Source organism: Physeter macrocephalus, chromosome 5 (assembly GCF_002837175.3).
Source record: "Physeter macrocephalus isolate SW-GA chromosome 5, ASM283717v5, whole genome shotgun sequence".
Taxonomy (NCBI): domain Eukaryota; kingdom Metazoa; phylum Chordata; class Mammalia; order Artiodactyla; family Physeteridae; genus Physeter; species Physeter macrocephalus.
Genome location: NC_041218.1, coordinates 92,663,712 through 92,678,620, shown reverse-complemented (window position 1 = coordinate 92,678,620; position 14,909 = coordinate 92,663,712).

Sequence of the window (14,909 nt, the reverse complement as noted above, 5' to 3'; positions counted from 1 at the left end):
TCCAGTAGATTGTCTGCCCCTGTAAGAATCTGACCTTGTGTCAGGCTGTAACTCTGCTCTCAGCCTTTGAGGGGCTGGGGCACAGATGTTTTCCTCCTATCTGCCCCCAACTCTGGGTTGTATCTCAACATGGTGTTGAAGAGGGGTTGCAGCCTGGATTTCAGAGAGACTGAATGTGTCTGCATTTGGTAAAAGGAGATAATGGGCTGGGTGAGGACAAAACACGAAAGGATATGGTAGTGTTTTGAAAACACTTTAAGTCCCATCTAAGTGTAAGAACTGCTATTGTTTTTAAATGCCTAAACCTTCCTTAGTGTGAGGAATGGTGATGAATAGGGACACACCAAGCCTGAGGAGAATCTTTCACTTGCTTCTATCAGGTCAGAGAAAAGAACATGCTAGATCCTTCTCAGTTCTTCTCATTATGCTAATCCTCTCCGTGGAGCTCCTGAAGTTAAGTTGATCTTGGCTAAAAAGCCTGTTGTTGATCCTCCACCCATCCCCTCTGTCACAGATGAAAGGTACAGTCTGGTAATGAACATTTTAATCTCCCTATCTAATCAGGTAGCTAGTTCTGCCATGCAAAATTGATTGCAGCATTCGTTATCAATGACTTTATTCTTCAAGTCTTTTATTCTTCTTTGACACCTAAAAGTAGCTAATAAAACCCCTGCATATACTCTTTATGAGAATACATCAGATACTTCAGTGTGCACATCCAACATTTAAAAAATTCTCTATTAATTATTTTTCAAGTAAAAGTAAGCAGAGCCTTGGCACTGAAATAATTTTTGGATTTATAAATTGATTCTTGAGTGAAATTGTAGCTTCTTTGTGTTTAATTAGACTTCAATTGCTCCACTTAGAAAAGGTCACCTAAATTTGGAAAAGATAACTGATTCTGATTGTGACAATCTCATGCTTGTTGAATTCTATCAGAAAGGAAGTTCTTTCCATTTATTAAGTAGCATTTATCCTCACTTTTGGTAAGCTCATTTTGATGAGCATTGCCTCGTATACTTTTGCAGTGATGGCACACCCCAAAATTCTTGGGTTCTAAAGAAATGAGGCAATCACATTCTAGTGGATTAGGCTTTGATTCCTGTCTCAGAAGTTTATCAGCTTGCTATGTGCAAATATTGTAGACTATGTGCACCTAATTTTCATTGTTGCAATAATGGAACTGTGTTTCCTCTGGGTCTGTTGCAGGTTGAATGAGAAAATGTCTCTAAAGCACTTTGAGTTTCTAGAGATAGCTGGGTCATAAATTAAAGTGACTTATTTTCTAGAGAGCCAAGGTAGAACAAAGTGGGTGACTGAGGGAGAAGGCTCAGTAGGAGTCAAGGCAGAGGAACTTGAAAGAAGGAGCTCTAAGCAAACTGCACAGGAGTTGCATGGGTTTCTTCGGCTGGCTGCCATGTTTCCCATGGCAACGTGAAGCTCTTAGGCTACGTAGCATCCATATTGTTCTTCGGTTCCATGGAGAATGGAGGTCTAGGGCTGAGCCCTAAACAAAAGCCTCCAGCTATCCTGAGAACCAGGTCAACTAAGTTTATATCCAAATATTGGACAAAATGAGAAAAATATTTTAGCCAAAGACTATATCCCAGAACATCTCACACAGACTACTATTCAAGCATCAACTGAATTATTATTACTATTTTTTTACTCCTGACAATAAATAGGTATTTTTTCCAGCTTTATTAAGATACAACTGACATACAACATTATATAAGTTTTAAGTTACAGCATGATGACTTGACACACACGCATTGTGAAGTGATTACCACAACAAGTTTAGTTAACATCTATCTCCTCACATAGTTACCAAAAAAAAAAGTTTTTTCCTTGTGTTAAGAAGATTTAGAATCAGCTCTTTTAGCAACTTTCCTATATACCATACAGCATTGTTAACTTTAGTCATCCTGCTGTACGTTACATCCCCAGGACTTATTTATCTTATACCTGGAAGTTTGTACCTTATGACTACCTCCATCCAATTCCCCCTCCCCTTACTCCCCAACTTTTTTGTGTGTGTGTGAACATTTAATATCTACTCTTTAGCAACTTTCAAGTATACAATACAATATTGTTAACTATAGTCACCACCCAGGGATTTTTTTTTGTTTAAAGCAGGTATCACCTTCATTTTGGGGGCCTTTATAACTTATCCATAACATGCGAGATATATGTGAGGTATAAATACGGTAATTTCAAATACTGTGGAATTGCTGCAATGTTTAAAATGTAGTTTTGCATTACAGCAAAATAGCAGCCTAAGCTGTCATGTTCCTGTCGGTGTGTCTGAAAGGAAAAGGGTGACCACATCCAAGTTTGCAATTAGGAAAAGAGGGACAGAGATAGGGAGGGCTATCAAAGCTGCCGCCACTGTAGCTCCTGCTGCAGTTGCCCAGATAAAGACAGGAGGAAGTAAGCCAGCCTGAGTCCTGGGCCTTGAAGAACTTGATCTACCAGTAAGAGAGGAAAATAGAAGCACTAATGAAGTTATCAGCAGTTTGTTCAGAACAGTTGAACAGTGTTATGGAAGATGAACTGGTTTCTGTTCTCCAGTGTTTCTAGCGAAAAGACTTGCACTCCTGTTTTACATATAATGTCCGCACTAAGAATGTAGACTACCTCACAGGGATATCTTTCCAAAGCCTCTAGGATGTGAGTCATTATATCAGAATCTTGAGTAAAAGACAACTTAGTAATGGAGGAATTGCAGAAAATGACATTTCATCTCCAAGTCTAGCTAACACAACAATTCCTTTAAAGCACTAGTTCTAGGATGCTTTACTAGTTAATGGTGAGAAAGTTCCCAGGATAGAGGGAGCTAACTATTTCACATGACCCAAGAGAAGCTGACTAGTGATTTTTCCCTCCTCTGTTATCGCCTTACCCAATGGCCCGTAATCTCTATAACACTGCTCTCAAGAAAGGATTTGGTCAAGTCCTTTCTCCCAAGAGGCAGAAAAAGAAAATAACGTAGAAAGGTCTGATATGTTTTCTTTCTCAGGGGTATTCTAATTAGGAAACTAAGGAATGAAACTCTACTTGTAGAATTTCAAGCATCAGCTAGCCCAGTGATAGGAATTTGGGGCTGCAAGGAGAACGTTGTCTATTCTAACTAGTTTTCTCTCTGCCATTAGCAAGGCAAACCTCAACGGGTTCCCACCAGCATGGTGGACATACCCCTTACAGCCCCTCAGAAATCATACTTGTCTATGTTGTGTGTCAGGTAAAATGGCTGCATGGAGAAAGCATTTCCTCATGTCTTGTCTGGCACTGCCTCAAGGACTGGATCTAATGTGACTCTACAGCAGTTATACTTTTATATTTTTACAGGTAAGACACACTAAAAATGTAATCACATTCACTCCTCTCCAAAAATCTATGAAATAATTATTATCCCTGTTTTATAGATGCAGAAACTAAGGCTTAGATAAATGACTTGTACAAGATGACACAGGTGGAAAAGGTAGAACGAAGATATTAACTTTGGGTCTAACATCAAAATCCATGTTCTTTCCACTCTGCCACCATACATCTCAGTAATAACACCATTCTAAACGCATATTGTAGTATGTCCAACCAGCTTTGAGAGACAATTTCCCTGATACTAGCCATGACTTCGTGGTACCTCATGGCCACTCAAAGACCACTGAGATGGGAAGACAGGACCCCTTGTGCACCAGCAGGAGTGAGGTCCTGCGGAGCACTCCTCTAGTCTGCTGGGCCTTGGATGGACCTGGTCATTTGTCCTACCAACAGCAGCCAGCAGAAATTTTTTTCTTCTCTTTAGAAAGGATTGGGGAGTGGGGAATAACCCCATCCAGACATTTCCAAGGGCAAACCCGCTAACTGACACTTATACATATACACAAATTGTTTGCATTTTATGCGTTCCTTACTGGAACATTTTCCTCCTAATATCTCTTAGGAGACTCTTCCCAGAGAACAAAGTAGGCACATTGGAATCATTACTATATTTTAAATGACTGTATTTTCCAAGACACATATTCAGAATAAAGGATTTTTTCCTGATTATTGAGCTTATTATATGAAAATTCTTATAACTATATACAAATTACATAACCATTTAGCTATGGTTATAAATCAATTGCTATTATTGAATACAGTAAAAATTATATGACAGTGGAAGGGGTTTGGAACTATGCTATATGTATAGTAAGCAAAGTGAATTGAAAATCTGATGTGATAATCGTCATCCTTAGGTAAAAAAACCTAAAGAACAATATAGTCTGATCACATTATTCTTCTTTTAGAATCTGAGAGCAAGAAAAACCTCTGATCAATGGAATAAAATTTTAGAAACTTTAGCACACATAAACAAGAAGTTGTAATTAAGGTATGATTCTTCTGTAATCAGCACAACGCCTAAAGTCTGCGGTGTCTGTACAGTCCACTATTGGCTTGTTAAAATCCCAAAATACAGAGAAACAAGCTTTGTTTTTTCCATTGTGGTTAGTAGCCTGAATTCTCTGAAGTCATGGTCACCAGGGTAGTTCCAAGATGGCTGCCACAGCTACAAGGAATGATGATTCTACTGTTACCACTTTTTAAAGTTCTTCGTTAGCCTTTGTAATGGAATTCAAATTGTGCCAACCATCTTTTATTAGTCAGTCCCATGGGATTTTTATTGTTATTTTGAACAAGATCTATTTTTGTTTAATTCTATGGGAACCACACATAGTTTGTACATTTGCCAGAAATTTATTTTCCAATGAGTATTACTCAATTCTAAATAAGTACATTCTGCATTTTTATGTTGGGACGCAGTAGGATGAGTTCAATTAGGAACACCATTTAAAATTATTTAAAGTAGCTTGGACTTCTTTGTAACTCTAATATTCTGGTAACTAAGAGTGAGCTTGAGTTTTGTTTGTTGTCTTTCAAAGTGATCTGTTTTAAACAAAAATATCTTCTTTTATAAAGTCATTAAGAACTGATCTGTTACAACAGTGTGGCTTATTTGTTGATTTACAGGACAGCTTTGATTTGTATAGCTCTTCAATGTGTTTATTCATGCCCGGAGACAAACATTATGTTAACTATAATAACCAGATAATTGATATCACATGTCCCATTCACAACAGAAAAAAGGAAATATTTTCTTATATATGGAAATCCTGAGCTTCTTTCCAGAGGTAGGAAGACCTTTTGTTCTACTGTACTGAGTGTTAAGAGTATGGATATTAAGACTATGTCTTTTTTTTTTTTTTTTTTTTTTGCAGTGCCCGGGCCTCTCACTGTTGTGTCCTCTCCCGTTGCGGAGCACAGGCTCTGGACGTGCAGGCTCAGCGGCCATGGCTCACGGGCCCAGCCGCTCCGCAGCATGTGGGATCTTCCCGGACCGGGGCACGAACCCATGTCCCCTGCATCGCCAGGCGGACTCTCAACCACTGCGCCACCAGGGAAGCCCCCGACTATGTCTTTTTGACCTGAGAAAAGCAGAATATTTTCACTTGCAACAAAGTTTTTTAACTCCCAGACTGGAAGAAGAAAAAGGGGCAATCTTAATACAACACAACGTTATTGCAAGGGCAATCTTCAAGTGTCTCATACCCTGAGATATCCATAGATGTTATATTCTATTCAATGGAACAACAGAATCTTTGAGCAAAACTGTCTAAGCAAAATCTATAGAAAATGATGAATCCTGTACTAAAGCTTAAATAAATAATAAAATTACAAAGCTTCTACAAAGACATTTTGCAGAATATTAAGAAGGAAACTGAGGGGATTTTTAGTAAATGCCATTTATTCTCTTGTCAAAAAAGAAAATAAAGCAGGGTTTTCTTTGTTTGTTTGGTTGATTTAGTTTGATTTGGTTTTTTATTGTACAGACATAAAACATGGACGACTATATGACTTAAACAGGTCATGAAAGTAATTATTTGCCCAAATATCTAAGTTATGAAATAAAATTTCATGTTTTATTGTATTTTGATTTGCTTTTCAAGTGAACAGTTTTTTAAAAATGTACTTCTTTATATAGAGAAAATGATAAAGAGTAAAGTTTAAATGTTGCATAATCTCACTGACTAGATAACTATGTTGACATTTAAAACCTTTTTAAAGTAATACAAGCCCATGTTTTAAAAAATTCAAATAGTGCTGAGAGGTGTAAATGAAAAATAGATGTGCTCCTTCCCACCGACACCCCTCCCCAATCACCAACCTCTTTTCCCAAAGGACCAATATTTTTTTTTACATATTTATTTTTTTATTTACTTATTTATTTTGGGCTGCATTGAGTTTTCATTGCTGCACGCGGGCTTTCTCTAGTTGCGGCGAGCGGGGGCTACTCTTCGTTGCAGTGAGCGGGATTCTCATTGTGGTGGCTTCGCTTGTGGAGCATGGGCTCTAGGCGCGTAGGCTCAGTAGTTGTGGCTCACGGGCTCTAGAGCGCAGGCTCAGCAGTTGTGGCGCATGGGCTTAGTTGCTCCATGGCATGTGGGATCTTCCCGGACCAGGGCTCGAACCGGTGTCCCCTGCGTTGGCAGGTGGATTCTTAACCACTGCGCCACCAGGGAAGTCCCCCAAAGGGCCAATTGTTAATAATTGCTTGTATATCCCTCAAGAAAAGGGAATGTATCCCAAGACACCTGTATATATGTGTGTGTGTGTGTGTATGTATATAATTAAAATTTTTCACACTCATTTCATTATATTCTTTTAAATATATATTTGCAGATCTTCCCATATGAGCACACACAGAGCTATCCCACTATTTTTAACAGTTGTATAATAGTTCATTATATTGTATACAGAAAGTATTTAACCAGTCTCCTATTGATTAACATTTGTTTTTATTTTTTGTGAATATATCTGTAAAGACTTGGCAGTTGAATAGCTGGTGAAAAGATACCTACATCTGAAATTTTGACATAGATTGTCTAATCTGTTGAATTAGTTTTCTCTCCCACCAATATTTGAGAGTTATTATTTCTCCAGCACAGGTATTATGAAAATTTTAGGTTTTCTCTCAAGAGAAATTCAATTTATAGTATTCCACTTTTATTCTTTTTTAAATGGACATTTAACTTAAGTGGACATTTTATTTAAAGAAAAACCAGAATGTTTTTGCTTTCGGAGTATGTGATGTCTTACCTCAGTGATATGTGGACCCGTGAAGGAGAAAGAAAATATTTCGATTTCATAAGATTGGACTGGCAAATGTGGCTAAAACCAAGTAGACCAATGAATTTTAGGACACTTTTTAAAAAGAACATTAAACTGATGACTCTCCTGTTCAAAAGATCATGTGCAGCTGTGGGCAGGGGAGAATGGGAAGTTGTTTAATGAGTAGAGTTTCAGTTTTGCAAGATGCAAAGAATTCTGGAGGTTGGTTGCACAATGTGAATGTACTTAACACTATTGATCTGCACACATAAAAATGACTACAATAGTGCATTTTACGTTAAGTGTATTTTACCACAATTTAAACAAAGATAATGTGCAAAATTATACATCTATACAGAAAAAAGAGTTCTCTAAAGTGTAATTTCAGGAGTGTAAGGGAAGAGCCTCTACCAAAAATCCAGTCAAGTACCTTCAGGGGCCAATTAATGTCATCACATAATCAGATAAGGTCCAGAATGCAAAGCTCCCTGGTAATGGACTCCAATTTAATCTAAGGCTCAAATGGCTAATATCGGCAGCAGTAATGGTTCCTCTTCTGATATGGAAGAGTTGTCTGCTGTACCTGATAACCACCAGGGCACCTCCCCAACTGGGAAAGCACTTGTTCTCTGGGTTCTGATCAAATATGTCTTCAAATAAACTTGCACTCATCCTCTTCAATTCTAATGAGCAGATTTTCTACCTGGAGTTGAAGACGATGCAGGACCACCGAGAACAGGAAGCCCACAGTGAGGACCAAGGGGCTCTGACATACACCGTTGTTTAAAAGCACTCTATAATATTTTTATTTGTCATACCTCACAGTCACTGTGTAAGAAAAACCAGAATGAAAGGGAGAGTGAAGTCTCCAGAACTGAGAAAATAATAACTTGGTTCACAATGACTTTGAGTCTCAGTTCCTGATTAAGAGAACAGACAAATCACTTATAAAAAGAAAATGCATTTATGTTGGAAAGATGACACAAATTTTAAGGAATTATCTAGTTAAAGTGTTAAACTAGATTCAATGGAAGTTGGACAGTTGCTTGCTGGCATTTGTATGTTACGTTTTAGCACAAAGCAGAGATTGTCAACCTTGGGTGTACATAACAATCACCTGGGGAGCTTTTAAGTCTGATGTCTTGGAGTCATCCCAGACCAATTAATCAGAATCTCTGAGGTGGGTCTCCAGGTAATTCCAACGTGCAGCTAAGGCTGAGAACCACTGGCACAAAGATTCTCAACTTCAGTGTGCATAGTCCTTGTGGGGTTTTCTCCTGCCTCAACAGAAATTCGGTTTAGTAGGTTTGGGATTTTCCCAAGATTTGCATTTCTTACATGCATCTCAGGTGGTATGGGTATGGCTGATGGGTATGGCTCTGGGGCACACTTAGAAAAACACAACTGCAGTGACTGAAATTCCTGATTTTTCATCCTAATCACTGATCTCTTCTCCTTCTCAATAACCCCGGTCCCCTGGGCTTTGTTAATAAGGCTCTTTACCCCAAGCTAATAATTGTTACTGCTTGGCCTCTGGAACATGCCCAAGATCGTCACATATCCCTCGCAACTCAATGGCTCTAAAATGGCCACATAATCCAATGAAGTCCTGACCCAGGTTGAACAGGGTGGAAAAATTACATCATGGTCTCTGCACATCACGCTTTTGCTAACAACTCCTGCAGTCATACTTTAAAAAACAACACCACAATATGCAACACTATCACCAACATCAAAATGTATCATTAGGGTTGTCCTGCCGAGTCACTATGAACCTGAGAATTAAAAAAGTAAACTTTTGCAGAATTGATCCTCTGAATTGTGCAGCTGCATTTTTCCTTCTGAAGTTTCGTGTTCATTAAATTCTGCCATGATTATGTTTTACTGCTGCTCAAATAATCACCTTAATGTCACTGGCAAATGATGGTCTTATGTCTGTTCCATGACTCAAGTTATCAAGAGAAATATGAAATATTCTGATGCTCAGGACAGGTCCTGTACATTTGCACTCTCTATTTCCCCCAAGCCCCCCTAGAACTTTATATGCCTTGTTTGAATAATCACACCAGAATGGGGTGGTCGGAATCAACACCGCGGGGTGAAAGAGAATGGGCTGTGGGAAGAGATGAATCTGGTTCAGATTCCCTGCTTCACTTCTAGCTGTACGATCTTAGGCAATAACTTAATCTTACAGCGCTTCATTTTTTTTTTCCTTCTGGAAATGTGCAGCTAAAATACCTCCCTCAAAGGAGCATTTTGGCAATGATTAAATGAAATGCAGAAGTGTTTCATACATTGGTTGACACACAGTAAGGTGCTTGATAAATAGCGTTTTTTTTTTCTTTCATGTAAGAGAAAAATGATTGATAACATGAACAGCTGAGAGTATAAATATAGACATTCTTCTAACTTATTCAGCTCAAAGAAATTATGGGAAAGGAAAAATAATCCAAACTAGTGTTGAACTAACCCTCAGAAGTTCACTCAGCCAAGGGTGACTGGGTTAACTCTAGCATCAGGCAATGTTGGGCAGGGGACACTCTGGGTCCTAGGTGGGATTCAAGCCAGGAGACCTAAAGCCAAGGCTGAGAATGAGGCATGGGGTGAAGCCAAGGAGACCAACCTGAGCCAAGGAGAGGCAGAGGCCAGTGTTCAAAGGCAGCGGAGGTCAACGCTGAGCGACAGCCAGTTCTCAGTGAACGTGGAAGAAGCCTAGAGGAGGCAAAGGGTCGGCCTCAAGGAAAAGACCAGGAACCCAAGAGTCTGCACGGGGGAGAGGATGGAGCCTGGGCAAAAAAGGACTCTATGGCAGGAAGGGCCATGCTGAGGTCGTCTATGAGACAGCTTACAGTCTTCAGAGTCACTCCCATCTTTTTATATTAGCCTGGCTAAACTTTTCTGTCCTCATCATAGTCTCTCCTTCTGCTAGGCTTTCTTTGATGGGTATAAATGTATTCTTTTATAATTAGACACTCTGCTAGGAAGTGTAGGCTAAATAAAGTAACTCTAAAATCTCAGTGGTTTAACACAATAAAAGTTTATTTTAAGCTGTATAGTTTAAAATAAATACAGTCCACTGTATAGCTGTGGAGGTGGGTAGGAAGGGGACTCTGCTTTCCATTACGGTTTATCACAGGATATTGAATACAGATCCCTGTGCTATACAATAGGACCTTGATGTTTATCCATTCTATGTATAATAGTTTGCATTTGTTAATCCCAAATTCCCGGTCCAACCCTCCCTGCCCCCCTCCCCCTCGGCAGCCACAAGTCTGTTCTCTATATCTGTGAGTCTTTTTCTGTTTTGTAGATAAGTTCATTTGTGTCATATTTTAGATTCCACATGTAAGTGATATCACATGGTATTTGTCTTTCTCTTTCTGACTTACTTCGCTTAGTATGATAATCTTAGGTCCATGCATGTAACTGCAAATGGCATTATTTCATTCTTTTTTACGGCTGAGCAATATTCCATTGTGTGTGTGAGTGTGTGTGTGTGTGTGTGTGTGTGTGTGTGTGTGTGTGTTTATCTTCTTTATCTGTTCATCTGTTGATGGACGTTTAGGTTGTTTCCATGCCTTGGCTATTGTGAATAGTGCTGCTGTGAACACGGGGGTGCATGTATCTTTTTGAATTATAGTTTTGTCCCAATATATGCCCAGGAGTGGGATTGCTGGATCATATGGTAACCCTATTTTTAGTTTTTAAAGGAACCTCCATACTGTAAATTGGCAGTTACCAATTTACATTCCCACTGTAAGTGATATCACATGGTATTTGTCTTTCTCTTTCTGACTTACTTCGCTTAGTATGATAATCTTAGGTCCATGCATGTAACTGCAAATGGCATTATTTCATTCTTTTTTACGGCTGAGCAATATTCCATTGTGTGTGTGAGTGTGTGTGTGTGTGTGTGTGTGTGTGTGTGTGTGTGTGTTTATCTTCTTTATCTGTTCATCTGTTGATGGACGTTTAGGTTGTTTCCATGCCTTGGCTATTGTGAATAGTGCTGCTGTGAACACGGGGGTGCATGTATCTTTTTGAATTATAGTTTTGTCCCAATATATGCCCAGGAGTGGGATTGCTGGATCATATGGTAACCCTATTTTTAGTTTTTAAAGGAACCTCCATACTGTAAATTGGCAGTTACCAATTTACATTCCCACCAACAGTGTAGGAGGGTTCCCTTTTCTCCACACCCTCTCCAGCATTTATTGTTTGTAGACTTTTTAATGATGGCCACTCTGACCGGTGTGAGGTGGTACCTCATTGTAGTTTTGATTTGCATCTCTCTAATAATTGGCAATCCAACAGGGATTCTTAATTGCTTTTTTTTCTTATTCCTTTTTTTTGGTCATGTATTCTTTTGGAAGTTAATTGAAAATTTATGGACTTTATCTCAGCATAAAGTATTTAATTGTGTAAAAGAAAATGCACACTATTACAAAGGAAACCAACTAAATCAAAATACTGTTATCAAAATAGTAAAAATACAACACTGTGATAAAGTAATTTATGTGCTTCTTTATCAATGTGTGATATTTTTCACCCAGGGCATCACTGTGCTGGAGGACTTCCAAAGAGTCACTGGGTACTCACTGCTAAACCTGAATCAGGGTCAGCACCCCAGTCAAGCACTTACCATGTGCTTATGTACATCGTTCTAGTTATCTACTGCTGTGTACAAACTACCCCTAAAACTTGGTGGCTTAAAACAACATTTTCATTTTGCTGGGCAATCTGTCTAGGATCTACATGGCATCCCCTAGGGCAGCTGGGGTTTCCAGTAGGTATCTTCCAAGATGGCATCTGCATTCACATGTTTGGCACCCCAGTGCTCCTCGGCCCCCATCTCCGCGTGGCTTAGGCTTCTCATGGCACGGTGGTCTCTGGGTGGTCATACTTCCTAGGTGGCAGCTGGCTTCCAAGAACAAGTATTCCAAGAGATAGAAGTAGAAGCTGGGACTATAAATATGGATATTTTTCTAACTTGATCTAGTCTCTGAAATTATGAGAGAGGGAAAATAATTCCAGCTAGTATTATACCCTCAGAAGGTCACACAGCCAGTGGTGACTAGGTCAACTCCAGAATCAGGTGATGTTGAATGGGGGCCATAGCGTCACTTCTGCCATAGTCTAGTGGTCAAAATAGTCATAGGGCTCACCTGGATTCAAGGGGGAATGGACACTGACCTCACCTCTCAATGGGAGGGATATCAAAGAGATTGTGGCCCTCTTTAATCTGCCATATATATAAAATCTCATTTAATCTGTGTAATAACACTATGAAGTAGGCATCACTGTCTCCATTTTACTGATGAAGAGACAGAACCTCAAAGAAGTTAAGTATTTCGTACAAAGTTACCAACCTAGTGAGTTTGAAACTAGCCTAGTCTGATTCCAATGACTGGGCTCTTAATTACTATATATTCTTTATTCCACTTGACTTTACTTGAATCCATTACTCAGAAAGCAACACAGAATCTATCAGAAAAGTAAAACAGTACTACCCAACATTCATTCTCCCCCCTTCCCAAATTTATTTGGAATAGCAAATCACCGCACTAAAAGGCCACATTCCAGTCTGCTTTACAGTTAGGTTTAACCGTATTTTGTCCAATGAGATAGAAGAAGGAGTATCGTGTAACTTTCCAACAGTGTCCTTAAAGAGAGAGTTCTTTTATCTCTCCTGGGTGTCATGCAGATGTGATCACTGGCACTCAGTAGCAATTTTGGAACATGAGGCAACATGCTAAAGTGGCAGAATAGTAACAGAGAAGAAGCCTGAGTCTTGATGATACTGCCCTTGAGCAGCTGCCTCTGGACTCTGTTAATTGAGGGAGAAACAAATGTATATCTTGGTCCAAGCCACGGTAATTTAGAGTTTTTCTGTTTCTTACAGTTGAACCTAATCCTAAATAATATAGAAGAGATATGTGTATGAGTATACACTTAGTCATGACAGCTTTACCTGAATGATATGGAAGTTTAAGGAAGCAGGCAATCATCAAGGAACCGGAACCGCATCATAGAGAAGAGGTGTCTGAGAGCAGTTCAAGAAAGATTGGAAAACTATGTATTTGTCCACTTTAAAATACTACAGAGTGACTAGCATTATTTGCCAAGGAATGGGAGATAATTGGAGGCAAATTCAAAAGCCATGCTTGTTTTTTTTTTTTTTTTTGCGGTACGCGGGCCTCCCTCTGTTTTGGCCTCTCCCGTTGCAGAGCACAGGCTCCGGACGCGCAGGCTCAGCGGCCATGGCTCACGGGCCCAGCCGCTCCGCGGCATGTGGGATCTTCCCCGACCGGGGCACGAACCCGTGTCCCCTGCATAGGCAGGCGGACTCTCAACCACTGTGCCACTAGGGAAGCCCCCATGCTTGTTTTTAATACATATAAATAGGGCTGCCCTGAGGGAAACTTATAAACTGTCCCCCTCTCAAGTTTCTTGACCTTTGGTGATGTTTTCTTAGGATTGGTTCTGGGCCCAATAGTCTTTTTATTTCTTTCGGTGGTCTGTGTAATGGAACACAGAAGTAGCTCATTATATTTCTACAATAAATGTTCAGCATAAGAAGAGACAGGCCCTTAATTTGGAATGGTTTTGATTTAGTTGGAGAAGTTATCAGAGACCATGCATAGAAATGAGATTCATCCACTGAAATGAGAAAGAATGTCTTTAAGTCTCAGTGTCCCTCAGCGAAGGAAGTGGGCAAGACAGTCTCCAGGGTTCCTTCTAGTTTTAGTCTTTAGTGTGAAGATGAAAAACCATACGAATATGATGGTCAAAGCTGAAAAATATCCAGTAACTTTTAGTGATTCATATGAGTATGTTATTAAAGTGAAACAGTTGTAAAAGCGAAAACACATACAGTTAATTGTGTGGTAGTTCTTGCCTGAGCATGTGGGTCAGCATTCTTAGTTGCAAGCAAAAGGAATTCTGACTGATTTAAGCAAAAAAGCAATTTCACAAAAGGCCCTCGGAGTAAGTCACAGCATCTCCACGAAGGCCACACTCAGAACCAAGGTGAGAATCAGAGCCCAAATCATGCCAAAGGACACATGATAGGGACATGCCTGCTGTTCCCACTAAATGTTTGGGTGCCCCTGTGGGCCACACAGGGCACAATGAATTCTTGACCTTTCCAGCTTCTTTGCCTCACTCATTCCAGATTTAAAGTCTGAGCAGAAGCATCTGATTGGCCAAGACTGGATTACACATCTGAGCCCAAACTTCCAGCGATGGTGAAATCAAGGATCAGGATCTTCCACTGAGACTTATGTAATGGGGAATTCGCCCAAACATAGGAAAGGGCTCCTTCAAATTCTCTACACATTTCCACTACATCTGGTATACTGAGGATCATCTCTATCTACAGGTGTATTTATTATATAGGTTCTGCTGCATGATCAGAGACCCAAAGTAACTGTGACTTACACAGGGTAGAGATTTATCTACTCTCATGTTACAGTCAGGAAGTAGATGGTCCCAGGCATGGGATGGAGGTTTTGCTCCATGAGGTCATTCAGGGATCCAAGTTTTTTCCACCTTATTGGTCTACGATACTTAGGATATTGCCCTTACCCACACAGTCCAGTATCACACACCATTACATCCACACCCACATTGCAAAAACGGAGGAATGATGGGCATGCCCCTCCATTAAGACACATCCCAGAGTTGAACATATTTCCCATCACATGCAATTGGCCAGCTCTTAGTAACATGACCACACTTAATGGTACAGGAGGTTGAAC